Source organism: Melanerpes formicivorus, unplaced genomic scaffold (assembly GCF_026170545.1).
Source record: "Melanerpes formicivorus ecotype bairdi unplaced genomic scaffold, bMelFor1.0.p_v2 SCAF_16, whole genome shotgun sequence".
NCBI classification, from domain to species: Eukaryota; Metazoa; Chordata; class Aves; order Piciformes; family Picidae; genus Melanerpes; species Melanerpes formicivorus.
The window spans coordinates 14,813,993-14,840,543 of record NW_027142368.1 but is presented as its reverse complement, the minus strand read 5'-3'; the positions used below and the strand labels follow the sequence as shown (position 1 = coordinate 14,840,543).

Sequence of the window (26,551 nt, the reverse complement as noted above, 5' to 3'; positions counted from 1 at the left end):
GCGTGCCCCTTCTCGTGCGCTGCTCAAAGCCAACCCTTCTGCTTGCAGGCTGCGGGCAGGCAGGGCCAGGGCGCTTCTGGGATCTGCAGAGAGCTCTCCAAAGCTGCCTCATGTCTGTGTCTGTGCCATCAGGCTTGCTGCAGCCACAGCCACCTGTGTCTGACTGTGCAAGGTATGTGGTCCTCTGATACAGGACATGAGGAGCCCACACAACCCAAAGGAGCTGGCAAAAGCGCAAGCGGGATGGATTGGTGTGAGAGAAAAAGGACTGAGAGAAGAATGTGGACAGGCACCTGACAAAAATCATCCAAGGAGCTCTCCCACGAGGCCAGGCTGAGAGACTTGGACTCTTTCAGCCTGGAGAAGAGAAGGCTCTGGGGAGACCCCCTGGTAGCCTTTCAGTGCTCGAAGGAGCTGATCAGAAAGCTGGGGACAGACTTTGGAGCAGGCCTCTTGTGACAAGATAAGGGGTGAGGGTTTGAACTAAAAGAGGGAGAGAAGGAAGAAATGTTTGACATTGAGGGTGGTGAGACCCTGGCCCAGGTTGCCCAGAGAGCTGATAGATGTCCCATCCCTGGAAGCATTGCAGGCCAGGTTGTCTGGGGCTCTGAGCAACCTGCTGTAGTTGCATATGTCCCTTGCTGACTGCAGGGGGATTGGACTGGATGAGCTTCAAAGGTCCCTTCCGAGCCAAACCATTCTGTGAGTCTGTGATTTTTTAGGGCATGAGTCAAGCACAGATCACGTGGCAGAATGGAGAAGGGTCCCCTCAGAAACAACCTAATCCTCAGCTGCCTGATGTGGGGTTTCTAGCAGCTTCCTTCAGAGCAGCTTGTGCTGGTCAGCGGCGGAGCCGGGCGGCGGCAGTGGCCGTGCCGCTGCGTTACGGCTGTGCCTGCATTCCAGGCACCATCCAAGGGAATGAGCCACACAGCGTTGCACAAGAGCAAAGGAAAGTAAATGTTTACAGGCAGGACGCACATTTCAGCTTGTTACATGTTCCTGAGCAGTGAAAGAAATGAAACAATAATTAAAACAGGTCCCAAGTCTCAGTGTGGATCTTGGCTTGCGGCGCAGCCCTCTTGGAGCGCTGCCTCCCTCTGATCCCAGCCCGAGCACTACCACTGGGCCTGCTCATCCAGGTCAAGGTCTTTCCAGTTACACCAAGTACTTCATCTTTCTGAGAACTGCAGAAGCTTTTTGGTGAGGCTTTGTGGCTTCTGATGGGTTTGAGGGCTGGGACTTTCCCCCCATGCATGGCAGCAGTCCTGCAGGGATCTCCCCAGTTGACAAAGAGATCCTAGAATCACAGAATAGTCAGGGTTGGAAGGGACCTCAAGGATCAGCCAGCTCCAACCCCCTGCCATAGCCAGGGACACCTCACACTACAGCAGGTTGCTCACAGCCACATCCAGCCTGGCTGCAAACACCTCCAGGGATGAGGCTTCCACCACCTCCCTGGGCAACCTGTGCCAGGCTCTCACCACCCTCATGGGGAACAACTTCTTCCTCACATCCAATCTCAATCTACCCATTTCTAGTTTTGCTCCTTTCCCCCCAGTCCTATCACTCCCTGACACCCTCAAAATTCCCTCCCCAGCTTTCTTGGAGCCCCCTTCAGATACTGGAAGGCCACAGTTAGGTCTCCTGGGAACCTTCTCTTCTCCAGACTGAGCAGCCCCAGCTCCCTCAGTCTGTCCTCATAGGAGAGGAGATGCTTGCCTTGGGTCTCCAAAGTGTGACTGTGGGAGAAATTATAGATGGATTTATTCCCAAGAGGGGAGGGTAGAGAAAGTAGAAAAGCAGGAGAGAAGTGGACACTGAAATGCTTTCTTCCTTCAATTGTCCCCTTTTAAAGGTCTGGCTTGCCTTGGTGTGCATTCAGGGGAGCAGTCAGGGTGCAGTGAAGGAGATGTAGTGAAGGGCTCTGCTGGAACACCTGCCAGCTGTGCCAGGAAGCCAGCCTGAGGAGGCACCTCTGCATTCTGCTCTGACCACACCTGGAAGGCTGGGATGTCTCCCTGTGGTGAGCCAGGTGGGTGGAAGGGAGGAGAGGACTGCTGCTCTGGAGGGAAGTGGAGGGATGAGACGGAGGGGGAGTTGTTCTGTGTGAAAGGGGTGAAGCAGTGGAGCCTTTTTCCTTAAGGCAATGGGGAGAGAGTGGAGAGGTGACCGAAACGCCCTCCCTCGGAGGTGCTCTGTGGGTGACGACACCTCCTTCCAAGCTGTGGAGCATTGTCTGGGCCTTCACACCAAGAGCAGCACTTATGTCACCTGCAGGCTTGTCCTTGGCAAAGGAGAAAGGCCTCTTGAGTAATGCTCAGCCCACTCTGCACATGGCAGAGGCAGACAGAGCTCCCCGCACGCGTTGCGCCGCTCTCGGGCGCAAACTGCGCATCCACTGATGAGCCACAGGCCGGGCTGCTGACTCACTCCCATCACTTTCCTTGGTTGTCTCACTTAGAGCAGTGAGCTGGCCAGATATTATTCATTTGGACTTGAAATAATAGCTGGGATGGCTACAGGAGGTGTAAGTGGAACAGAGTGAAATCTAGAAGGCGTAAGGTGAACCCGAGCAGCGGGCTGGCTGAGAGCACACCTGCAGCACACTGCCCACACCTCGAGCAAGACAAAGGTCCTCAGCCACTGCTGAGTCTGCAGATAGGTTGGATTTGTTGTTCAGGTTGTAATATCATAGGATCAGGGGATGTTAGGGGTTGGAAGAGACCTTTGAAGATCATCAAGTCCAACCCCCCTGCCAGAGCAGGAGCATAGAATCCAGCACAGGTCACACAGGAACACATCCAGATGGGGCTGGAAAGGCTCCAGAGAAGGAGACTCCACAACCTCTCTGGGCAGCCTGTTCCAGGGCTCTATGACCCTCACAGTGAAGAAGTTTCTCCTCCTGTTGTGGTGGAACCTCCTGTGCTGGAGTTTCTATTCATTGTCCCTTGTCCTGTCCCAGGGAGCAAGTGAGCAGAGCCTGTCCCTGTCCCCTGCCTCCTGCCCCCCAGCCCTCAGAGATCTATGAACATTTATTCAATCCCCTCTCAGCCTTCTCCTCTCCAGACTAAGCAGCCCCAGGGCTCTCAGCCTCTCCTCACAGGGCACATGCTGCAGGCCCTCAGTCATCCTGGTGTTGGCTGCTGCTGTCCAGGGGAAAAAATTCACTCTTGGAGAACTTTTGTTTTGTTCAAACTTGTTGTTCTGAGCTGCCAAGCACAGATTTTCCTGCCAAGCCAAATGGTGCTGGTGGAAATGTTTCATAGTGGTAGCCACCAGTGTGCTTTGCTTGATGAGGCATTGGGGGGGTTGTTCTTTCTGCATGGAGGCAAAGCCAACCAGGAGCTGCAGTTGTGCATTAGGGAAGATTTATGGCAAAGAGAGTTATTCTCCAATCCTCTCCTTCCCCCCAGAGCTGCCCCTTTGCCTCCCCTCCCACCCCATTTCCCCCCTTTTGCCCTCAAACCCACAGCACCTGGGCTCTGCTGGAGTCTCCTCCCACCCCAGCTGTGGCCACTTGGCCCTCCCCACCCACTCCCCTATTTAATCCCCGCCAGGAAGGGCAGCAGCCCCCAGCTGAGCCCCTCGGGGCTGGAGGATCCTCCTCTGATCTCAGGTGAGTGCCCCTGGAGCACCCTGGGTGATGGTGGTGGTGACAACAAAGGCCGGGGGGCCTGGTGGCCCCCCGGTTGTTAGGACCAGCATTGCTGACTGCTCCAATCTCCCCCACGGGTGCTGGCTGGGGCTGAGCTCCTCTGGGTTGTGTCTTGGCCCTGGCTCTGGGATGGGTGCAGAAAAGGTGGTAGGGGAGCAGGAGCTGTTTAGGCAGGGTGGAGGATGGAGTAGAGGGAGCAGGAGCTGCTTTGGGAAGATGAAGGGGAGTGGTGGGGGGGGACAAGGACCTGGTGGCCCCTCAGTTAGGTAGAAGAGCTTAGTGACTGGGGAAAAGAAACATGGAGAGGCCACCTGCACTTAAAATGACTTTATCCAGCCAGAGGGCAAGTAGACCAAAAGCCAAGGATTTCACAACCTTGAGAGAGCTCACTAACAGTTTCTGAATTGAAACTTTTCCTGGGGGATGGAGATATCTTTATCTAGATAGAGATACTTCAGTCATTCTAATTAGATTATTGAAGTATCTTCCCTTCATGAGTCCAATAGGAAAATGTGAGGGGGGGGTGTGTGGAAAAAAGCCTACAAAACACTACAGGAGAAATGCAAACCACTTTTTGTACCTAGGGACTCTTAGAGTGATTTAATTTGGGGTTGTTGTGGAGTTAGTGCCTGTCTCCTACCAAAGAAAATGTCAAACAAACCTTGGGGGTGTTACACAAGGAGTACATTGAAGGGGTGGCAGCTCCATGGCCTCTTGGCAGCTTCATAGGATGATTTAGGTTGGGCCTTAGAGGTCATCTAGTCACAGCCAGGGGGCTTAAAGATTATGTAGGTCCAAACCCCCGGCCATGGGCAGGGGCACCTTCCACTAGCCCAGGTTGCTCAAGGCCTCATCCAGCCTGGCCTTGGACACCTCCAGGAAGGGGACATCCCCAGCCTGCCTGGGCAGCCTGTTCCAGTGCCTCACCACCCTCTCTGTGAAGAATTTCTTCCCAATCTCCAGCCTAAATCAGCCCTGGTGTGACAAAGCCACCTGAAGGCCTTGCTGTTAGGTTGGACTTGAAGGTCTCAAAGGCCTTTTCCAACCTGGTTTATTCTATTCTAGGGAGAAACACTGACTTTTCTAGCTGGCAAGTTGCTTCTGTGCAATGTTCTGTTAGATGTTTTCTCTGTCCTTGGGGCAAGCCAGGTCAGGGCTGAGAACTGCTGGACTGTTCTGAAAGCAAATGAGAAAAGCTTGAGTTAAGTCAAGGGGGGACAAAAACTGCCCCCTGGTTCTTGTCAGTCCCTAAGTTAGGAAGCTCCTGCTTACTGCAATGATGATGACCTTTGGGGGTCCCTTCCAGCCTGCACCAATCTATGGGTCTGTGACTGAAGAATTGTGTAGTTGTATTCTTCCTGCTCAGAAGCAGCTGAGCACCAGCTCTTCCAAGTCTCTGTGTGGCTACATCTCCATAATACCAGTGGCTTTTCGCAGCATCTTATTAAGCAGCTGGCCAAGAAGGCCAACAGCATCCTGGCTTAGGTCCAAAGCTGTGTAACAAGCAGGTCTGGGACAGGAATCATTCCCCAGTACTTGGCACTGGTGATGGCACACTGGTTTCAGGTTTGGGTCCCTCAGTGCAAGGACACTGAGGTGCTGGAGTGGGTTCAGAGAAGGGCAACCAAGCTGGGGAAGGGCCTGGAGAGTAGGGCTGGTGAAGAGCAGCTGAGGGATCTGGGGCTGTTCAGCCTGGAGTAAAGGAGGCTCTCAGTAACTCCCTGAAAGGAGGCTGGAGCCAGGTGTGTGTGTGTGTGGTCTCTTCTCCCAAGGAGTGAGTGGCAGGATGAGAGGAAGTGGCCTCAAGTTGTGCTAGGGGAGGTTTGAAAACTTTTTTCACAGGAGGAGTGGTAAGGCCCTGGAGCAGGCTGCCCAGGGGAGTGGTGGAGTCACCATTCCTGAAAGTGGTGTAAGAAGTGTGGATGCGGTGCTGAGAGCCATGGCTTAGTGGTGGGCTTGGCTGTGCTGGGCTAACAGTTGGATCTGCTCTTGGAGGTCATGTCCAGGCTTTATCATTCTTGGAGATCTCTTCCAACCTCTGTGACTCTACTGGTGAGGAAAACACACCAAGAGAAAACTTGATCACTACTATAAACACTTCTTGTTCTGGAGCATGTAGGGAGTTCAGCCTGGGCTTTAAGGTCCTAACCCTAGCCCTGTGGCTGCTGAGGTGAAGTTGTTGGGCTTTTTCCCTTCTCTCTTTCCCGTTGAAGTTTGTGTGGCTAGTAAAAGAGATGGGCCTGCTAACACCTGGAGAAGAGGAGGCTCAGGGGAGACCTCATTGCTCTCTACAACACCCTGAAGGGAGGTTGTAGCCAGGTGGGGGTTGGTCTCTTCTCCCAGGCAAGCAGCACCAGAACAAGAGGACACAGTCTCAAGCTGAAACTATCACACTGCTCCAGGGCAGGCTTAGGCTGGATGTTAGGAAGGAGCTCTTCCCAGCAAGAGAGATTGGCCATTGGGATGTGCTGCCCAGGGAGGTGGTGGAGTCACCATCACTGGAGGTGTTTAAGGAGAGCCTGGCTGAGGCACTCGGTGCCATGGTTTAGTTGATCAGATGGTGCTGGGTGATTGATTGGACTCCAGGATCTCGAAGGTCTTTTCCAACCTGGTTAGTTTTGCAGTCTGTACTCTATTCTCTATCTCTCTGCCTACCAAACCCTCCCTGTCCAGGTTGGTTGGTCTCGGTGGGGCAGTGCAGTTGGCCGCTGGCAGGGCGGCAGCGGCAGCTTGGCTGGGTCGGGTGGGTTGGGTTTGCTGCTTTGTTGACCAGAGTGCTCGACACAAAAGCTATCGTTCTGGGGAGGGGAGGGGGGTTGAGTTCCCTTGTGAAGTCCTTTCAGATGCTTGGACCTCATTTTCAGTGACAATAGGAACATTCCTTGCACAATGCTGATGTAATGAAGTACGTGCTGCTGGAGGTGAAGAGAGTTATTCAGCGACCCCTCCTTGTCGGCGTTCGGCGACGTGTCTTCAGCGGGGTTTGGGGGGGATTTTTTCCCCCTCCCGGTCCCTCCAACTGCCAGCTCCATCACATCGCACCACACAGGCTTGCCACATTAGTCACATTTTTGACAGTGGCTCACGCAAGAGGCAGCTCTCACAGGCAGCAATCGTAAAAAGCCTTCAAGGAGTTGCCGTGAGTCGCGAGCGAGCCCCCGAGCCTCGGCGGAGCAGATGGAGCCTGCCGAGCAGTGACTTAGGAGGTCTGCAGCACAGCTGTGTTGACACGGATTAGAGACAATCAAAACTGTATATAAAGTGCATGCCATCGCTGCAGTTTGAAGCATATTGCTAACATTTAATGAAGTATGTAACCTTATATGGTTCCTGGAGCCGGGCGCCGGAGCTGCGCGGAGGCCTCGGCTGAACCTTCCCCGCAGACCCCGCTGGGGTTTGCAGCGCAGGCACAGGGGGCGAGAGTGCCAGGAAAGCCTTTGCTTTGAGTCTTGATGAATGTAAATATGCTAAGCCTGTAGGTGCCATTGCCCAGCCTAAGGAGCTTCTTGCAGCTTTCAGCCGTGTCCACATCAGAGTTGGAGCTTCTTTGCTTCAGATAATTTCCAAAGACCCTACTGGAGAATGTTTGGCCTGGCTTGTGAAGGCTCAGGGTTAGAGACATTTCCTGAAGGCCCTGCCTGGCTTGTTTGCAACACCATCCCCATAAAATTTAAGCCCTCAGACACAAGCTTAGGAAAGGGAAGAAGCAAACAGCTTTCTGATATGTTTCACAACCTTACGCTCTGATCCCTGGAGAAAAATTGGGTAAGAAGTGCTGGGATCTTTCCTACATGTCTGTGTCTCCTCAAGCTTTCCAGTTAGCTCTCTTGTACCAGTCAGGTCTCCTGGGTGAGGTGGACAAGTTGCTCAAGTGTTTAAGTGTGTTGCTTTAACTAGTTGGTTCCTCATCTGAGCAAGCAGAGAGGGGATGTAGGAGCGCAGCGTGGAGCCGAGCAGCAAAGGGGATGTGTTTGGGGAGCAGGAGGGCATCACACAGGGGGATGTGTTTGGGGAGCAGGAGGGCATCACACAGGGGATTGTTTGGGGAGCAGGAGGGCATCACACAGGGGATTGTGTTTGGGGAGCAGGAGGGCATCACACAGGGGATTGTGTTTGGGGAGCAGGAGGGCATCACACAGGGGATGTGTGGCAGGGGGTTCCAGATGGGTGGGATGGACCAAAGTCTCCTCCTGACTAGCACCTGGCCAACAGAAAAGGCCCTGGGGGTGCTGGTGGACAGCTGTGTGAACGTGATCCAGCAGTGTGCTCAGCCAACAGCATCCTGGCCTGGATCAGTGATTGTGTGGCCAGCAGGAGCAGGGCAGTGATCCTGCCCCTGTAACTCAACACTTGTGAGGCTGCACCTCAAATACTGGGTTCAGTTTTGGGGCACTCACTAGAACAAGGACATTGAAGGGCTGAAGAGTGTCCAGAGAAGGGGCAATGAAGCTGATGAAGAGTCTGGAGAGCAGGCCTGGTGGGGAGTGGGTGAGACAAGTGGGGTTGTTCAGCCTGGAGAAGAGGAGGCTGGGGGGGGAGACCTCATTGCTCCCTACAACTCCCTGAAAGGAGCTTGCAGTGAGGGAGGTTTATTCTCATCTCTAGTATCAGGTAATAGAACAAGAGGAAATGGCCTGAAGCTGTGCCAGGGGAGATTTAATTTGGATATTAAGGGGGGGGGGGGGGGGGAAGTCTTTAGAGAAACAGAGGCCAGGCAGTGGAATAGGTTGGGATTGGTTGCCAAGGAGTCAGCATCCCTGAAGGTGTTCAAGAGACATTTGGACTTGGCACCTGGGGACATGGTTTACTGGCCATGGTGTTCCATCTGCCTTGTGTTCTCTGTGTCATTCCTTTCTTGCTTTCCATGGCTCTCTGTTCTCACTTTCCCCCCTCCCTGCCCCCTCTTCTGCAGCTATTCTTGCAAGAAAAAGTGCCCAGCTGTCAGGTGCTGCTGTAGGACTCCCTGTGCCTACCTCCCCAGCTCATGGCAAGTCTGATTGTTCTCTCCTCCTGCCTTGGCCAACTGCAAACTCTTTCATCAAAGAAGAAATCTTAAGTGCTAAAGAGGGATGCTGCCAGCCTTGAAAACATGCAGTGCCTTGATTTGTGGTTCCCATAAAATCCCTTGTCCTCAGCCAGAGTTAAGAGTTGAATGATTGCCTTCAGTGGCAGGAGGAGTGAGAGCTGGTGGAGCCTTGTCTCCCTCCAACGCGTGTGGTGGAGCTCACCGCCGATGTCAGACCTGGGGCCCTGGTCCTGTGGCCCCAGCTCTCTTATTTTTAGCAGAAATGCTGTTTCCTAATCTCACTGAAAGAATCAAAGAGTTGCTAGGGTTGGAAAGGGACCTCAAGGATCCCTGCCATGGGCAGGGACACCTCACACTGCAGCAGGTTGCTCACAGCCACGTCCGGCCTGGCTGCAAACACCTCCAGGGATGAGGCTTCCACCACCTCCCTGGGCAACCTGTGCCAGTGTCTCTGCATCCTCATGGGGAACAACTTCTTCCTAACATCCAATCTGAATCTACCCATTTCTAGTTTTGCTCCATCCCCCCCAGTCCTATCCCTCCCTGACACCCTCAAAAGTCCCTCCCCAGCTTTCTTGGAGCCCCCTTCAGCTACTGGAAGGCCACAATTAGGTCTCCTGGGAGCCTTCTCTTCTCCAGGCTGAATAGCCCCAACTCCCTCAGTCTGTCCTCCCAGCAGAGCAGCTCCAGCCCTCTGCTCACCCTTGTGGCTCCTCTCTGGACACCTTCCTGTCAGTGCATTGTGGTCTAATTGCTGTATCCTTCCCTTGGCTGCATTGCTGGGGGGGTGGTGTAGGAGGACCACCTTGGTTGTTCTGTACTCACTTGGTTGCACTCTGAGGGTTGCTCTGCTGCATCACCATGGAGAGCCAGCCTGTTGTGATGCCTGTGGAGGATGAGGGCTGCATATTTGTGTGCTGATGCTAATGAACCATCAGCCTTTGACTGTTGCTGACACTGCTCTGCTGCAGTTGGAAAGGTATCATAGTATCACAGGATTGTTTTGGTTGGGAGAGATCTTAAAGGTCATTGAGTCCAACCACTAACTCAGCACTGCCAGGTCACCACTAAACCATGACCCTCAGCACCACATCCACACAGCTTTTAAATCCCTTCAGGGATGGGGGCTCCACCATTGCCCTGGGCAGCCTGACCCAGGGCTTGACAACCCTTTGGGGGAACAGATTGCTCCTCATGTCCAACTTAAACCTCCTCTGAGGCAATTTGAGGCCATTTCCTCTTATGCTGTCACTCTGGGAGAAGAGACCAACCCTGGCTCCAGCCTCCTTTCAGGGAGTCAGAGAGCAATAAGCTCTCTCCTCAGCCTTCCTTTCCCCACTTCCCTTAGCTGCTCCTCACCACACCTGTCCTCCAGACCCTTCCCCAGCTTGTTTGCCCTTCTCTGGACCCACTCCAGCACCTTAATGTCCTTTTGGGGCCAAAACTGAAGCCAGTATTTGAGGTGTGGCCTCATCAGTCCTGGGTACAGGGGGACAATCACTTCCCTGCTCCTGCTGGTCACGCTCTTGCTGATCCTGGCCAGGATGCTCTTGGCCTTCTTGGTCACACTGCTGGCTCACCTTCAAACCAACTATCAACCCAACCCCCTCAGGTCTGCTCCTGCTTGGTCTAGCAGCCACCAGAGTCTGCTTAGCATGCCCCAGCTCCTCCCAGAGGTGTTCTCCATGGCACAGTGCAGGCCACACACAGTGCTGCTGTAGCCTTCCTGTGCAGCAGCAGCGTTGCAGCCTGTGCTCAGGGTCCTCAGGGAGCAGCCACCTCTGGAGCAGGTAGATGAGAAAGGCAGCACCCAGCTCAGCAGAGTGCTGGTGAACTGAATCCTCCTGCCTGTGATCTGCTCTCTGCCTGTTCTGCCCTGTTCAGCAGAACTGGAGAAGCTGAGCTGCTCTCCTCTGTGGCCTGTAAAATCAAAATAAGAGCTCCAGTGACGCCTCCCTAATTAAAGTTGAATTGAAGGTTTTTTTGCTTCCAGCATGACTTAAACATTTCTAATTGCTGAAAGATTAAACCCTCTCCTCCCCAGCATTCTTGCAGCACCAAATGATAGTTCTGTGAGGTGCTTCTTATGGGCTTTTTTTTTTCCTCCTGATGCTGCTTTTGCAAGGAGGAATGGGAAGGGGACCTTGCTCTGCCAGCCGTCCACACACTTGAATGGTTTGCCTGAAGCTTCTAAGAAACAGCACAGCAGGGTGAGGGTGGGGAGGGACCTCTGGGGATTATCAACCCCTCTGCTGAAAGCAGGGGCACCCTCAGCAGGGTACCCACAATCACAATGGCCAGAGGAGGAGACTCCACAACCTCTCTGGGCAGCTGCTCTGGGACTCCGCCACCCTCACATCAAAGAGTCTTCTCCTCCTGTTCAGATGGAACCTCCTGGGTTCCAGTTTGTGCTCACTGCCCCTTGCCCTGTTAGTGGGCACTGCTGAAAAGAGTCTGGCCCCAGCCTCTTGCCCTCCACCCTTTAACTCTTGCTGAGCATTGCTCAGATCCCTTCTGGGGCTGCTGTTCTGCAGGCTCAACAGCCCCAGGGCTCTCAGCCTTCCTTCCTCACATTGCTGCTCCAGGCCCCTCAGTGTCTTTGTGGCCTTCACTGGACTCTCTCCTGTAGTTCCTTGTCCCTCTTGAACTGGGGAGCACAGAGCTGGACCCAGTACTGCAGGTGTGTCCTCACAAAGTCTACAACCCCCTGCTGTCTACAGCTCCCTGAAGGGAGGTTGGAACCAGGAGGGGGTTGGTCTCTTCTGCCAGGCAGCCAGCACCAGAACAAGAGGACACAGTCTCAAGCTATGCCAGGGGAGGTTTAGGCTGGAGGTGAGGAGAAAGTTCTTTACAGAGAGAGTTGTTAGCCACTGGACTGTGCTGCCCAGGGAGGTGGTGGAGTCACCATCCCAGGAGGTGTTGAAGAGGGGATTGGATGTGGCACTTGGTGCCATGGTTTAGTTGTCAGGAGGTGTTGGGTGACAGGTTGGACTTGATGCTCTCTGAGGTCTCTTCCAACCTTATTGATTCTAAGTCACAGCAGAGGGGGAGAACATCCTTTGACCTGCTGGTGAGGTGGACCTGGATGCAGAGGCTTATTGAAATCATAGAGTCATAGAGTGGTCTGAGTTGGAAGGGACCTCTGAAGGTCATCTGCAGTCAGCAGGGACACCCTCAGGTCGGGCAGCCATGAATGGAGCATGGCTGAGGAAATGCAGGGTTAATTTCCAACCCTGAAGGGTGATTTCCTTCTGCTCTTCATCCTCACTCTGCTCTCCTTGCCTCTGCTGTCTGCTTTTCAGAGAATCCTGTGAATTCTTCTAGTGATCTGGGGAAATAGCTGCTTCTTGTGTGTGTGGTGTTGTTTTTCTTTCAAGAAAATGCTCTGTGGAGTAATCTCCTCTCCTAACAAACACAGTAAGAAAATTCCAGGGAAGGGAAAGCAAGGGGGGGGGGGGGGGGGGAGCATACTTGGCTCAGGCCCCTCTTGGCATTATCTGATACAGGGTATTATGTGATCCTTAGATGGTCTGTTGGTGTCTTCCTTGTCCTGAGCACATGCCAGAAACCATGTGTGTGCAAGCTGCTTAAGCTCTCTCATGATTACAAAGTCAACTTTAAAACAGCTCCATGGCAAAGGACCTTGGAGCCCTGGTGGGCAGTCAGCTGGGCAAGAGTGCCAAGGGGGTCCTTGGCTGCATGAGGAGGAGTGTGGCCAGCACATCATGGGTGGTTCTCCCCCTCTGCACTGCCCTAGGGAGGCCACAGCTGCAGTGCTGAGTCCAGCTCTGGGCTGCCCAGCTCCAGAGAGACAGGGGTCTGTGGTGACAGGTTGGACTTGATGGTCTTTGAGGTCTCTTCCAACCTTGGTGGTTCTGTGAGTGCAGCTGAGGGCTGTGAGGATAATGGAGGGAATAGCCATCTCTGTGAGGAGGGAAGGCTGAGAGTCCTGGGGCTGTTGAGCCTGGGGAAGAGCAGCCCCAGAGGGGATCTGCTCAGTATGTACCTGAGGGGTGTGTGTCAGGAAGATGGGCTCAATCTCTTGTTCTTGGTGTCCAGTGATAGGACAAAGGGCAATGGAGATGCACTGGAAGCCAGGAGGTTCCACCTGAACAGGAGGGAAAAACTTCTTTGCTGTGAAGGTGCCCTGGAGCATGCTGCCCAGAGAGGCCCTGTGTGATCTGGTGTAGGTGAGCCTGCTCTGGCAGGGGGGTTGGACTTAGATAATCTTCTGAGGTCCCTTCCAGGCCCTGAAATTCTGTGATGCTGTCATGGAATCTTCTCTGGGGACTTTCAAAACCTCTGTGGCCTGCCCCAGGTGATCCTGCTCTGGTAGGGGGGGTTTGACTTGATGATCTCCAGGGGTTCCTTCCAGCCCCCCCCAGGATTCTGTGATGTGGTCAGCAGGCTTGAGCCTGGGCACAGTGCCTGTGGCTGACCAGCTGTGTAACCAGCTCTGTGTAAACTTCTGCATCAAGAGACATTTCAACTGACAGCTCCACCACAACATGTGTGACCAAGTCTGAACCTGCCTGGAAAAGCAGTGGAGATAACCAAGTCCTGCAGGAAGGTTTTGAACCCGGTTGGGTTTGCGCTGTGGTCGTGCTGGGGCTCCAGAGTGGTTGGCTTGGCTGTGGAGGGAGGGAAGCTAAGCCACCTCCCTGTCTGCTGTGTGTGTGCTGGGGCTGTGAAGTTTAGTGCTCCCCAGGGATGGAGGCTGCCAAGAGCAGAGCTGCCCAGCTCAGTGAGGACAGAGGGGATCTGGGCAGGGGAGGTGGCCGCTCGTGGCACGCTGGGAATGTGAGGGAAGAGCCCTCTGTGGCACAGCTCCATCTGCTTCCACTTATTTCTCCCTTTCATGTTCCACAAGGTTTTGGTTGCTGCTTCTTGTTCTCCTGGCTGGACCTTTAGGCTTTCTAAGCACTGGAGACCCTCCCTTGGTGTTCCCTCCCCCGAGCTGGGAGCCTGGCCTGCTCCATTCGCTGCCCTGAGGATGGGAACCACCACCACCAGCATTCCATCCTTTGCCCAGGGAAGCAGCCACCTGGCCTCCACATTGAGGTGTGCCTGGGAAGGGGAGATCACTCCCATACCCTCAGAGCAAAGCAGCTTGGTCATGCTCTGCCTTCTGCACGATTCTGGTCCAGCACAAAGCCCTTCCCCTCGTGGGTCAGAGCTTTCTCCTTACTCTCCAATCTGACCAGTCACTTGTGGAAGCTGTGGGTTCCTCACCTTTCATCATCACTTTGGGGTCCTGTTCAGGTCCCACTGAAACCAGTGGAGCACTCCCCATCAGTGGAAGCCTTCTCCATGAGTCAGGCATGGGAGCAGCAGTGCCAGAGCCAGCGGAGGGAGAGCCGATGGGTGCTTCTGAAGAGTAAGATTGTCTGCATGCTTTGGTGAAGTGAGGAGGGAGCAAGGAGAGGGTGGGAACATTTTTGTAATGAGTACTAAAGGTCTTCCCCAGACACCAGCTCCCTCATCTGGGATGAGGAGACCATGTAGGAATGAGGAAGTTGTCAGACCCCGCCAGCAGCAGGGCTGCAGAGTGAGCAGCAGCCTGTTTCCAATCACAGGCTCACACGCACTCTGGCCTGGCTGCTCTTCCAACATGCAGAAACTGCTGCCTCCTCCTTTTGGGTGGGCTGTCAGAGGCAAAGGGGGTCAGGAGCTCCTGCTCTTTGTGAGCAGTGCCCCCAAATCCTGGTTTCCACCATGGTCTCCACAGGACCACCCTCAGCCACGCTTTCCTCCGGCGCCTGCTGCTTCCCTGCTGTGTGTTTCCTAGGTGGAAGGGGCCTGGTGCCCAGGCAGGTGAAAATCCCAGGAGTCTGAAGCCTCTTGCTGTGTCCTGCCTGCTGACAACTTCCCCTTTTATGATGGACAGCCCCCAGTTTGCTCACAGCTCTGCTTGTGGGTGAGGCTTGCTTAGGCCTTTGATGGTTCCCCTTGCTTTCCTCCAGACTCTTCCCAGCCGGCGCACATCTTTTCTGAAGCTTGCTGTCCAGGGACTAGCTGGGACAGCCAGGCTAAGGCCTTGCTGTGTTGACCAGAGCAGAAGGGTCACTCCACATGGCCTACAGGCTGGGGTCCTGTTTGTACAACCCAGGACAACATATGCCCTTTGTTTGTAGCCGTGGGACGTAGCTGACTCATGTTCGCTCAGCTGCAGTCCGCCTCGGCTCCCTCTCTCCTTTTCTGAGGAACTCTGCAGTTCCCCCCAATCCTTATCTCTGCTGAATGGCATCCAACTTCTTTTCAGATGTTTCCCCTGCTGCCAAGATCAGGATTCCAGGCTGTCTTCAGGCAGCCCTTCCCAGCTACATAGCAGCTGTGTAATTTACAAGCCCAGGTTGTTGGAGAAAGCTTTTGAAGCAGGCTGGCCTCACAACAAACACCACACAACTCTGCTGGGTTAATCCCTCCCTTTTGACAGTGACCCACTGATAGTTAGCATCCAAGGATCCTATTTCCAGGCTCTTGCTTTACTTGAGAGCATTTATTGGATGTCTTGGGAGGATGCTTTGTGTCTGAAGCTGTGCAAGTCAGGACATGGAACATCCGTGGCCTCCCTGCTCTCCATGCAGCCTGCCACAGAGGGAAGTTAGCTTGGTTGGCTGCAATTTCCTTCTGATTAAATCCATATTAGCCTAAGACTTTGTTATCTTCTGTGCTTGCAAAGGGTTTGTGGCATTTATTCACCCTTTCTTTAGGTTTCAGACTTGTTTTCTGGGAATCAGGGCTAACCTGACTCTTCCTGGAGCCCACAAACGTCTTCAGTTCAGGGCTTGACATTTGCTTTGTCCTCTCTGCTGTACACTTCAGCCATGCTGGGCAAGAGGGACCTAGGTGATTGCTAACTGTTTCAGCCAGCTCTTTAAATCCTATGACTTAAAGTTCATCAAGATGTGCTCCTGCCCCAGTTTAGCTTGAGGTTCTACCCCTCTGCCACTGCTGTTAGCCATGTATCACAGAATTGGCAGGGTTGGAAGGGACCTCAAGGCTCAGCCAGTTCCAACCCCCTGCTATGGGCAGGGACACAGAATCACCAAGGCTGGAAGAGACCTCGGAGATCATGTCCAACCTGTCACCCAGCACCTCATGACTTAAACCATGGCACCAAGTGCCACATCCAATCCCTTCTTGAACACCTCCAGGGATGGGGACTCCACCACCTCCCTGGGCAGCTCATCCCAATGGCTAACAACTCTCTCTGGGAAGAACTTTCTCCTCCAGCCTAAACTTCTCTTAGCACAGCTTGAGACTCTGTCCTCTTGTTCTGGTGCTGATTGTTTAAGAGAAGAGACCAACCCCCACCTGGCTCCAACCTCCCTTCAGGGAGTTGTAGAGAGCAAGAAGGTCTCCCCTGAGCCTCCTCTTCTCCAGGCTAAGCAACCCCAGCTCCCTCAGCCTCTCCTCACAGGGCTGTGCTCAAGACCTCTCCCAAGCTTTGTTGCCCTTCTCTGCACACATTCAAGAGTCTCAATGCCCTTCTTAAACTGAGGGACCCAGAGTTGGACACAGGACTCATCACCCTAGATCAGGTGGTTCAGAGCCACATCCAGCCTGGCCTTCAAAACCTCTAGGGATGAGGCTTCCACCACCTCCCTGGGCAACCTGTGCCAGGCTCTCACCACCCTCATGGGGAAGAACTTCCTAACATCCAACCTGAATCTGGTCAGTGATAACTGCTGCTGGAAGCCCACTCATCTTTCAGTGCCTCAGAGATGCAGCATGGGGAGCAAGTTGCATGAAGATGCAGCAGGGAGATGGTGCAGTGCAGCTCCTTGGCCCCATGTGGAAGTCTGGCAACCTGACCAGACTGAAAAGCCTCTCTTGGAGCAGAGTGTATGTAAACAGGGAGCAGCAGCCTCTTCTGCCAGGCTGGAACGCAGTCAGCAAACAACAGCAGAAGGTTGAAGGCAGAACCTGTCGTGGCTGAAGGCACTTACATGTGGCAATGACCTGGGAGGCACTGTAGGGCTCTTACTCCAGCCCAGAGAGGGAAGTTGGGGCCTGAGAGTCCAGACTGGGTGATGGACAAACAGAGGTGAGCTCAGCCTCTCTCGGGGTAAAGTGGTTCTGGTTTTGCTGAAGCTTTCCCTAGGGGAAAGGTTAGCTCCAGCTCTGCTCTGCATGGGCAGCTCTCTCCCTGCTGCAGTGGTTGGAGGGCCTGTCTAGGCTGAAGCTTTCCCTAGGGGAAAGGTTAGCTCCAGCTCTGCTCTGCATGGGCAGCTCTCTCCCTGCTGCAGTGGTTGGAGGGCCTGTCTAGGCTGAAGCTTTCCCTAAGGCAAGGGTTAGCTCCAGCTCTGCTCTGCATGGGCAGCTCTCTCCCTGCTGCAGTGGTTGGAGGGCCTGTCTAGGCTGAAGCTTTCCCTAAGGGAAGGGTTAGCTCCAGCTCTGCTCTGCATGGGCAGCTCTCTCCCTGCTGCAGTGACTGGAGGGCCTGTCTAGGCTGAAGCTTTCCCTAAGGGAAGGGTTAGCTCCAGCTCTGCTCTGCATGGGCAGCTCTCTCCCTGCTGCAGTGACTGGAGGGCCTGTCTAGGCTGAAGCTTTCCCTAAGGCAAGGGTTAGCTCCAGCTCTGCTCTGCATGGGCAGCTCTCTCCCTGCTGCAGTGGTTGGAGGGCCTGTCTAGGCTGAAGCTTTCCCTAAGGCAAGGGTTAGCTCCAGCTCTGCATGGGCAACTCTCTCCCTGCTGCAGTGGTTGGAGGGCCTGTCTAGGCTGAAGCTTTCCCTAAGGGAAAGGTTAGCTCCAGCTCTGCTCTGCATGGGCAGCTCTCTCCCTGCTGCAGTGACTGGAGGGCCTGTCTAGGCTGAAGCTTTCCCTAAGGGAAGGGTTAGCTCCAGCTCTGCGCTGCATGGGCAGCTCTCTCCCTGCTGCAGTGGTTGGAGGGCCTGTCTAGGCTGGAGGTCTCAGCTGGAGCCCGTAGCTGGAAGGAGTTGTTAACCCCTGGGGCAGAAAGCTCACCTTCAATCTTGCTGTCTGAATTGATCTGCAGCTCCCCACCTCCTTTGTTAGCCAGGTCATGGCAGCTGGAGCCAGATCTCTTATTCAACAGGGGAGATCTGCAAGGCCAAAAACCTGCTCTGGAGGAGATGAAAAGACATCCACAAGAGCCTCCAGCCCAAAAGGATGTCTGGGGGTTTGCACCACACCCACTTTTTGTAGGAGCTGGACTAATACATAGCCTGGCAGGCTGTAAATCTCAGCCCTGCAGAGGGACAGTCCTGCCATGTGCTCTCTGTAGCTGCAAGGGCTTTTGGCTTCTTTCTTACCTCCTTGCACTTCTCCTTCTCTTCCGTGCAGTTGGAGATTTATAGCTCTGCTCTTTTCCTCCTCTGCCACATTCCAAACCCATCACTGCCTTTGCTGTGGCCAAGCAGAGAGTGGTTCCAGCAGTGAGGTGTGGAGTGGCCTTTCTGGCTGAAGTCTCCTAAACCTTTCTTGTGAGCTTGAGACCCATCCCCAGGCCCAATTTCAGGTCTTTTGGCCCAGCTTCAAAGCCCATGGGGAGGAGCCAGCAGTGTAGCTGTTACAGAGCTCTGGGCCAGATAGGCCAAAGAGAGAGAACCATTTAGGGGGAAAAAATAAATAGAAAACAACCCAATCCCTTGATTAATTTTGCTCTGGGAATCCCCATAGTCTTAGGTTTCTAGGCCTGGCCTTGTTTCCACTTCATCCTCCCTCTCTGAAGAGCCTTTTTGTCCTTGATTGCAACTATAAATAAATCATTGTAGCCAGAAGTAGTAGTTTGTTTTTTTCAAGTCTACAACTCCAGTGTCCAAACCCTTCAGTTTCCAGGAATTCACTTCATCTTACCCAGAACTTGGGAGAAAGAAGTGAAAAGCACAGCAGCTCAGCCTGGAGAGGGCTGGCTCTGGGCTGCAGGAATTCTCATCCATGGGTTTCAACCTGACCTGCAAAAAAGGATGGAGGCAGAGGTGTCAGCACCCACCCAGCTGGCTCCCTAGCCCAGCAGCTCCCCAGCCTCTCCCACACAGCACTCTGAGTGTGTTCAGGTCTCTCTGGCCCTCAGTTTAAGGAGGACATTGAGACACTTGAATGTGTCCAGAGAAGGGCAATGAGGCTGGGGAGGGGTCTGGAGCACAGCCCTGTGAGGAGAGGCTGAGGGAGCTGAGGTTGAATAGAATCACAGAATCAATAAGGTTGGAAAAGACCTCAGAGATCATAAAGTTAGCCTGGAGAAGAGGGGGCTCAGGGGAGACCTTCTTGCTCTCTCCAACTCCCTGAAGGGAGGTTGTAGCCAGGTGGTGGTTGGTCTCTTCTCCCAGGCACCCAGCACCAGAACATGTGGACACAGTCTCAAGCTGTGCCAGGGGAGGTTTAGGCTGGAGGTGAGGAGAAAGTTCTTCCCAGAAAGAGTTGTTAGCCATTGGGATGTGCTGCCCAGGGAGGTGGTGGAGTCACCATCCCTGGAGGTGTTCAAGAAGGGATTAGATGTGGCACTTCCTCACATCCATCCTAAACTTCCCCTGGCACAGCTTGAGACAGTGTCCTCTTGTTCTGGTGCTGGTTGCTGGGAGAAGAGACCAACCTCCACCTGGCTACAACCTCCCTTCAGGGAGTTGTAGAGAGCAAGAAGGTCTCCCCCGAGCCTCCTCTTCTCCAGGCTAAGCAAGCCCAGCTCCCTCAGCCTCTCCTCACAGACCCCTCCCCAGCTTTGTTGCCCCTCTCTGGACATGCTGAAACATTTCAACATCATTCCTGAACTGAGGGGCCCTGCACTGACACCGCTCAGAAGTTTCCTGTGTGCTGCTTTCCTTTCTGCTGGGGAAATACTTCAGCTGGCTGTGTTCCTGTGGGAGCTGCCCTAGGTGATCCTGCTTTGGCAAGGAGGTTGGACTCCCTGATCTCTGGAGGTCCCTTCCAACCCCTAACTTTCTGTCCTCCTGTGATTCCCTGAGACATGAAGTTTGCCTGCTTGTGCAAGACTTCAAGTTGGGGGGGGGGAGAGCAAGCCGGGAGTGAAAAGTGCCTTGGAAGGCTGGTGTCTTTGTCTGAGCCTCCTTCCCTCATTGTCACAGGACCGTGTGTGATGGTGGTAGTCATCCGTGTGGATTGCCCTCTTGCTCTTCAGAGATGGTTAAGCACAATGACAGGAAGAGAGAGCTTTGTTTCTGAGCAGCACTCAGCTTTTATGTAAGTGTTCCACACTTTTCTCCCAAATGCTTTCCCAATTGTAGCTCTTTTCAACTGCTTGGTTGGCATGAACCTAGCCCAGCCCTGTTCTGCCTACCCATTCCCAGTTGTTTTCCTGGGAAGCCAGTGGCTGGGTCCTTGAGTCACCTTTCAATCACGTTCTCTCCACGCAGCTTCTGAGCTGCTTAGTCTCTCGGGGTGAAAATCCTCCCATCTTGGATAGGGATGGGAAATTCCTAGGGGCCTCTCTGAGGGCTGAATTTCTCCTCTCTAAATGGAGAGAGGCTCTGTATTAATGAAACCCATCTTCTTTCCCCAGCTCTGCTGCTGCTCCCCAAGCTGATCGTGGACAAGCAGTCGCTCCTCTGCAGACCTCAGCTGGTCCATGGGTGAAGAGGATTTGGGCCAGCCTGCCAAGGGGCTTCCAGAGCCTGTGTTCTGGGAAGGACAGGGCTTGGTGGCACAGGAAAAGGAAGAAAATGAAGGAGTTTCAGAGCCAGAGGCACACCTGGACTGGTCAGGTTGTGGATGAGCAGAGTCAGCACCAGCTGAAGGCTACCCCAGAGCACCTCAGCTACGAGGACAGGCTGAGGGAGCTGGCGTGGTTCAGCCTGGAGAAGAGGAGGATCCAGGAAGATCTAATAGCAGCCTTCCAGTACCTGAAGTGCACTACAAGAAGGATGGAGAGAGACTGTTTACAAAGGCCTGCAGTGACAGGACAAGAGGCAATGGCTTCACACTGGAGAAGAGCAGATTGAGACAGGATGTTAGGAACAAGCTCTGCACCATGAGGGCGGTGGAACACTGCAACAGGTTGCCCAGGAGGGTGGTTGAGGTCCCATCACTGGAGATACTCAAGGTGAGGCTCAACAGGACTTAGGGCAACCTGACCCACTTGAGGATGCCCCTGCTGCCTGCAGAGGAGGTTGGACTGGATGACCTCTGGAGGTGCCTTCCAGCCCAGGCCATTCTGTGACTTGGCCCTGCGGCTTACCGACGTCAAGGACCTGCTGCCTGAGTTTGTTTGTAAAGCCCCTTTTGCACCAAGGGCTTTTCAGTGCTGGAAGGGTGGTCCAACAACAGCCTCTGTGGCCTTTCAAAGCTAGCACAGCCCTGTGAAAAAATAATAGTGCAAAGGTATGAAAAAGCTGGTAAGGCCCAGAGAGAGCAGGCAGAGCTGGTTGGAAAGTATTTCCCATGATGGATTATAGATGAAAAGAAACCTGTTCCTGTGCTTTGAAATTTCTGCTGCCTTCTGGGTTTGTTTTTTTTCTTGGCCTTTCCCCCCCCCACTTCTCTTCAGAAATGCTAAAACCAAAGCAAAAAAGAGAAATGAAGTTTAAAAAGCAATAAATAAGCTCTAAAGCACCTTCTGCCTGCAGGAAATGAGCTCTTCCCTCTCCCTGTTCTATGGAAAGGTGGAGGTAGAAAATAAAACTGTTTTTCTGTTTGAAAATCAAACAAACTATCAAATATAAAAGGGCTTGAGCAGCTCTGGGGAAGTCTGCTTGCCTGTGCTGAAGGCACCGCTGTTTGGACCCGCAGCCCTGGGTTTAATTTCCACCCCTGCTACAAACTTTCTTCCTGCGTGACCTTGGGCTAATCCTTTAATCTCCCTTCGCCTCTGTTCCTCATCTGTCAGATGAGGCTATGACTTCCCCCACCTCGCAGGGGTGTTATGAGAGTAAACACCTCCTCGGTGCCCTGTGCCTCACCTTCCAGCCTGGGGCACGGGGAGGGGAGGGGCATGGTCCCTGCTTTGGGAGCCGCCGAGGTCGTTCCCTCCCTGGTGGCCATCGGATGGACTCCTGAAGACAAGGCTGAGCAGCACCCCCCAAAGGTCCGAAGTGTCTGGGGGAAGTGAGGAAGAAGGGAAGGGAAACACTGAGCACACACAGACAACAAATCCCTCCTTCCCGTGGTCCTTCTGTCTTGTCTTGGTGTTTTTCCTTCTGCTGCTTTACTTCTCCATCCCTCAGCCCAGCGCTCCCGAAGCAGCATCCCCAGCTCGCAAGCGGCGCAAGAAGTGGCCCCGGGGCGGGCTGGCTGCTTCCTGAACGACTCTCCATTTGCAGCAATTACCTTCTTTCCTTTCTGAGCAAATGTTTCTGCGAGCCTGAGCCCCAGCTCCACAATCTCTATTATTCCTCCCCCTCTGGTGGGTCAGCTCTGGTTGCTCCGGGCGCCCCTCCCTTCCATGGGGGAAATATAGAGATGCCATTCAGGCCCCCTCTAATCCTGCCTTCGCTGCTGCCCTCGTTAAAACATTCCTTTATTTGTTTTAATTTGATTCTCTCCTCCCCACCACCTTCTCTAAACAACCCCTTGTATTATGCTTGCTAATTGCCTTTAGATTTCCCTTGTGCCGCTGCTCCGCCGGCGTCCCAGCGCGGCCAGCCTGGCGCAGCCTCGCTGCGCTCCCTCTTGCCTCAGTGGCCTGCAGGGAGCCAGGCAAAAGAGCCTTGGGGATCACTGGGGACAAAAGGGTGGGAGGAGAGAGAGAGAACCGTAATGATGAGAGGGGGGGAAAGCCAGCGCTCTGCTGAGTGTCTGTGGAGCATCTTCCCTTTGGAGAACAGCTGGGAGCTGGGAAGCCAGGCTGCCCTGCTGGGGGGGAAGCAGAGATGTCTGCATCGTGGCTCTGTGAGCACCAGCCATAATATGGCCTTAGACAGGGATGACTTCATCTGTTTCCATAAGATTGCTTTCTCCCTCTCCCTTTCTTTGGCTGGTAATTGAGAAACACATGAGCTCACCTCCTAGGAGCGGGAAATGAGAACCGCAGGAGGAAACGAGCTGGAAAGTATACATAGGGCCGGGAAAACATATAGAGTAGGGGGGTGGGGGGGAAGCAGAGAGGGTAGGGAGAAGCAGAGGGATTCCTCTTGGCTGGGGCCACCACCATGCAGGGCTCCCAGCACCTTCCCCTGTGCTGCAAGCAAGGGCCGGGCTAGGGCAGCCCCCGCTGACGTTTGTGTCACCGTGCTTGAAGGCATCCCCCGGGCTCAAAGGGCCCAGAGCTGGGGTGGAAGGATGGTGTAACAGGGTGGTGGTGGTGGTGGCATCTCCCCTGCAGCTTCTCGCTGAAAACACAACCTGGCTCTTCTTAGGGGTGCTGCTTATCAGAGAATCAGAGACTGCTTAAGGTTGGAAGGGACCTTTAACGGTCATCCAGGCCACCACTCTGCGGTCAGCAGGGACACCTGCAGCTGGAGCAGGTTGCTCAGAGCCCCAAATCAGCCTCACCTGGAAAGGTTCCAGGGCTGGGACATCTACCACCTCTCTGGGTGACCTGGCTCAGTGTTTCCACCTTCAGTGTAAAAACTTTTCTTCCTTATATCTGGTCTAAATCTTGCCTCTTCTAGTTCAAGCCATCCCCCCTTGTCCTGTCACAACAGCCCCTGCTGAAGTCTGTCCCCAGCTTGCTTCTAGGCCCCCTTTAACTACTGAAGGGCTGCAAGAAGGTCTTAGGGGACCTGCTGGTGAGGGGTGGTGTAGCCCAGGTGCAAATGGGAACAAAAGATGAGCCTGCCCAGGTGGGGAGACTTTAGCAGATTAACTCCCCCCAAGCCCCTCTGAGGGAGGTCTCTCCTGGGCTGCTGGCTCTTGGGAGAGGCTTGCAGAGTGCCGGTGGCAGGAGGACTGCTCGGCTGGGCTCTCTGCTCTTGGACCCTCCTCACAGGCAGGTAAGCAGAGTCCATTGCTAGCCCTCCATTTCCTTGGGTTTTTTTTGTGTGTTCTGGTTCTACCTAAAGCAAATTTGAGGGTGAGGAGCAGGCCAGTGCCTCTGGAGGCCTCGGTCTGGCTTCCACCTGCTCTCTTGGCTTGTGTAATGGAGCTGTGTGGCAGGAGGTGGTTTAATAGAGATTGGTGAGGAGAGCCTTGCACCCACAGTGCCTGAAGGTTCTTCCCTGTGCCTGCTTTTCTCTTTGCCTTGTGTCCTCTACTTGTTTTCACTCCCTGCCTTAAGGGTATCTCCCCTCTCTTCTTTGCTGCTGCTTTTGAGGTGCAGCTGGGAGGAGTGCATCTGTCCCCTCAGCTGGGCTGAGCTTTTCACCCTGCAGGCCTTGTCCTTTAGCTGCTGACCGCTGCCACGATGTCAGCTCTCTGAAGAAGGCACCCCCTGGTTGGTTGGTTGTCACCCAAGGGAAATTCCTGCCACCCAGATGCAACAAGTGTCAAAGGAGGAGAAAGCTGGGCTGGTGGGAGTCCTGTGCACAGCCAGGTACAGCTGAGGGATGGAGAAAGCTGCTGAACCAGCTGCAGGATCCACGGAGCCTTTGCAGCATGCCCTGCTGATCCCCAGGCCTCAGTAGCTCCCCACTCTTGGTCTGCAGGACCTTGTCTTCAAAGCCCAGGTGAAGATGGAGCAGGGAGGTCATTCTGCCCCTGTACTCAGCACTGGTTAGGCCACACCTTGAGTCCTGTGTCCAGTTCTGGGCCCTTCAGTTTAGGAAAGATGTTGAGTTGCTGGAACATGTCCAGAGAAGGGTAACAAAGCTGGGGCACAGCCCTGTGAGCAGAGGCTGAGGGAGCTGGGGTTGCTTAGCCTGGAGAAGAGGAGGCTCAGTGCAGACCTTCTTGCTCTCTACAACTCCCTGAAGGAAGGTTGGAGCCAGGTGGGGGTTGGGCTCTTCTCCCAGGCAACCAGCACCAGAACAAGAGGACACAGTCTCAAGCTGTGCCAGGGGAGGTTTAGGCTGGAGGTGAGGAGAAAGTTCTTCCCAGAGAGAGTTGTTAGCCATTGGGATGTGCTGCCCAGGGAGGTGGTGGAGTCACCATCCCTGGAGGTGTTTAGGAGGAGACTTGATGGGGTGCTTGGTGCCATGGTTTAGTTGATCAGATAGTGCTGGGTGATAGGTTGGACTTGATGATCTTTGAGGTCTCTTCCAACCTGGTTAATTCCATTCTACTAAAGATGGAGAGCAAAGTAGCTCTCCACTCTTGATCTGCAGGACCTTGTCTCCGAAGCCCAGGTGAAGCTGGGTCAGAGATTAGGTCCTTAGCAGTGTGTGTCCATCTCTTTTGACCCCTTCCACCTCTATACAGCAATTCAGGAGGGCTCTTTACTCTCTCCTCTCATTTATTGAGGAGTATTTTAATGCTGAAGGGAAGCCTGTGCAATGTGTTAGGGCTTAGGAGGTCTCTGCTGGCACAAGTGGGTGCCCCATATACGTTATAAGCTATTTATGTTTCCACTGGATTCTTTCCCCCCCACACTTCTCTTCACCTTTCATTTTTTTTCCCCTCCTCTTTTTCTTCTTTTCACAGTTTTTCCTAAGTGAAACACTGATGCAGTAATGTTCAAACCCACAATGTTTGAATGGCCTCTAAATTAGGCAAAAACAAGCTTGCCCAACCCTAGCTGAACAGACTGGGCTCACTTTCTGCCTCATACACCCTCTGTTCATTTTGCCCTAATAAATACATTTCTGTCCTCAACTAGGAGCTCTTGGGGGGGGGACCTTGGAAAGTCTGATGTTAGCAGAAGAGAGGCAGGTGAGCAGGGCAGAAGAGGAGAGACTGGATTGATATCCATGATGCCACCTAGAGAGCAAAGGCCACAGATCCCAACTGTGTGCTGCATCTGGGGAAGCCCACGGTGGAGGTTCAGGAAGAAGCAAGTTCCTTAGGTGTCACTCTTGGGTTTTAAGGGCTTGTCCTTCACTGGAGTAACTCAGAAGGTACTGAAACTGCTGCTAATGAGCAACAGAGCTGTCTGCTGGGGCTTCTGAGAGCTCATCTTCAGTCACTGGAGCAGGCTCCCCAGGGAGGTGGGGTTGAATCCCCAATCCCTGAAGGTGTTGAGAAGAGGCAGAGATGTGGTGCTGAGGGCCATGGTTTAGCACCAGCCTTGGAAGAGGTAGAGAATGTTTGGGCTTGATCTTTAAAGGTCTAATCCAACCAAAATGATTGTGTGATCTACAGGTTCTGAGCATTGCTCAGATCCTCTCTGGGGCTGCTCTTCGCCAGGCTCAACAGCCCCAGGGCTCTCAGCCTTTCCTCCTCACAGAGCTGCCCCTCAGCATCATGGCAGTCTCTGTTGCACTCTGTCCAGCAGTTCCCTGTCCCTCTGCTGAAGCAAAGGGCTCAGTCTGCCTTGCCTTGGGAAGCCAGCACAGGTCAGTTCTTGCTGTACAGCTTTTGACCTGCTGGTAGCTCGCTTGCCAGGCTCTTTCTGGAGGCAGTAGGTTTGAGGTGTCCTCAATGCCACTCAAGGAAAGCCCTTTCTCTGGTGCCCTCCTGAGGAAGCAAACGCAGCTTTAGAGAGGGTTAGAGGTCTGTGGTGCTGTCACTGCTCGGTGTCCCCGGGTCTAGAGGGGGGATGAAGCTGTTTGCCACGGTCTGGGCTGCCGGTGGACACCCAGCCTTCCCCTCAAGCTCACCAAATGATAGCACGGCCCCAGGTAAATATTTGTTTCTGCCCTGGTGGCTGGTGCACCCTGCCTTTCTCCCCTCAGGCCCTGGGCTATGAATCAGAACCTGTTTGCCTGGCATTTGAAGTCTTTGCTTTTCTGACCAAGGTCTCAATGCCTTTGCTTTCTGCCCTGCTTTCTTCCCAGCCCAGCACGTCTCCTCCTCTCTGTTTTGTGTGTGTGTGCGTCAGGCCCTCTGCCTGGAAAAAGCGGGCTGTGCCTTCTCCCTTACACACCTGCCCTCATCTGCTTTGGCCACTCTGCTCTTTTAATTGCTGCTTCATTGGCC

The 26,551-nt window shown here is 53.8% G+C and overlaps 1 long non-coding RNA gene across 2 annotated transcripts; it reads left to right on the top strand.

Annotated features, from left to right (window-relative positions):
• Positions 1-64: 64 nt before the first annotated feature.
• On the top strand, positions 65-21,219 carry LOC137446051 (uncharacterized). Of its 2 annotated transcripts, XR_010988562.1 has the most exons (4): positions 65-172; positions 1,859-2,035; positions 19,732-19,846; positions 20,166-21,219. It is a non-coding gene; the product is annotated as an uncharacterized lncRNA (long non-coding RNA). The 2 variants fall into 2 exon arrangements; XR_010988563.1 differs by lacking the exons at positions 65-172; positions 1,859-2,035 and adding an exon at positions 12,974-14,061.
• Positions 21,220-26,551: the final 5,332 nt, after the last annotated feature.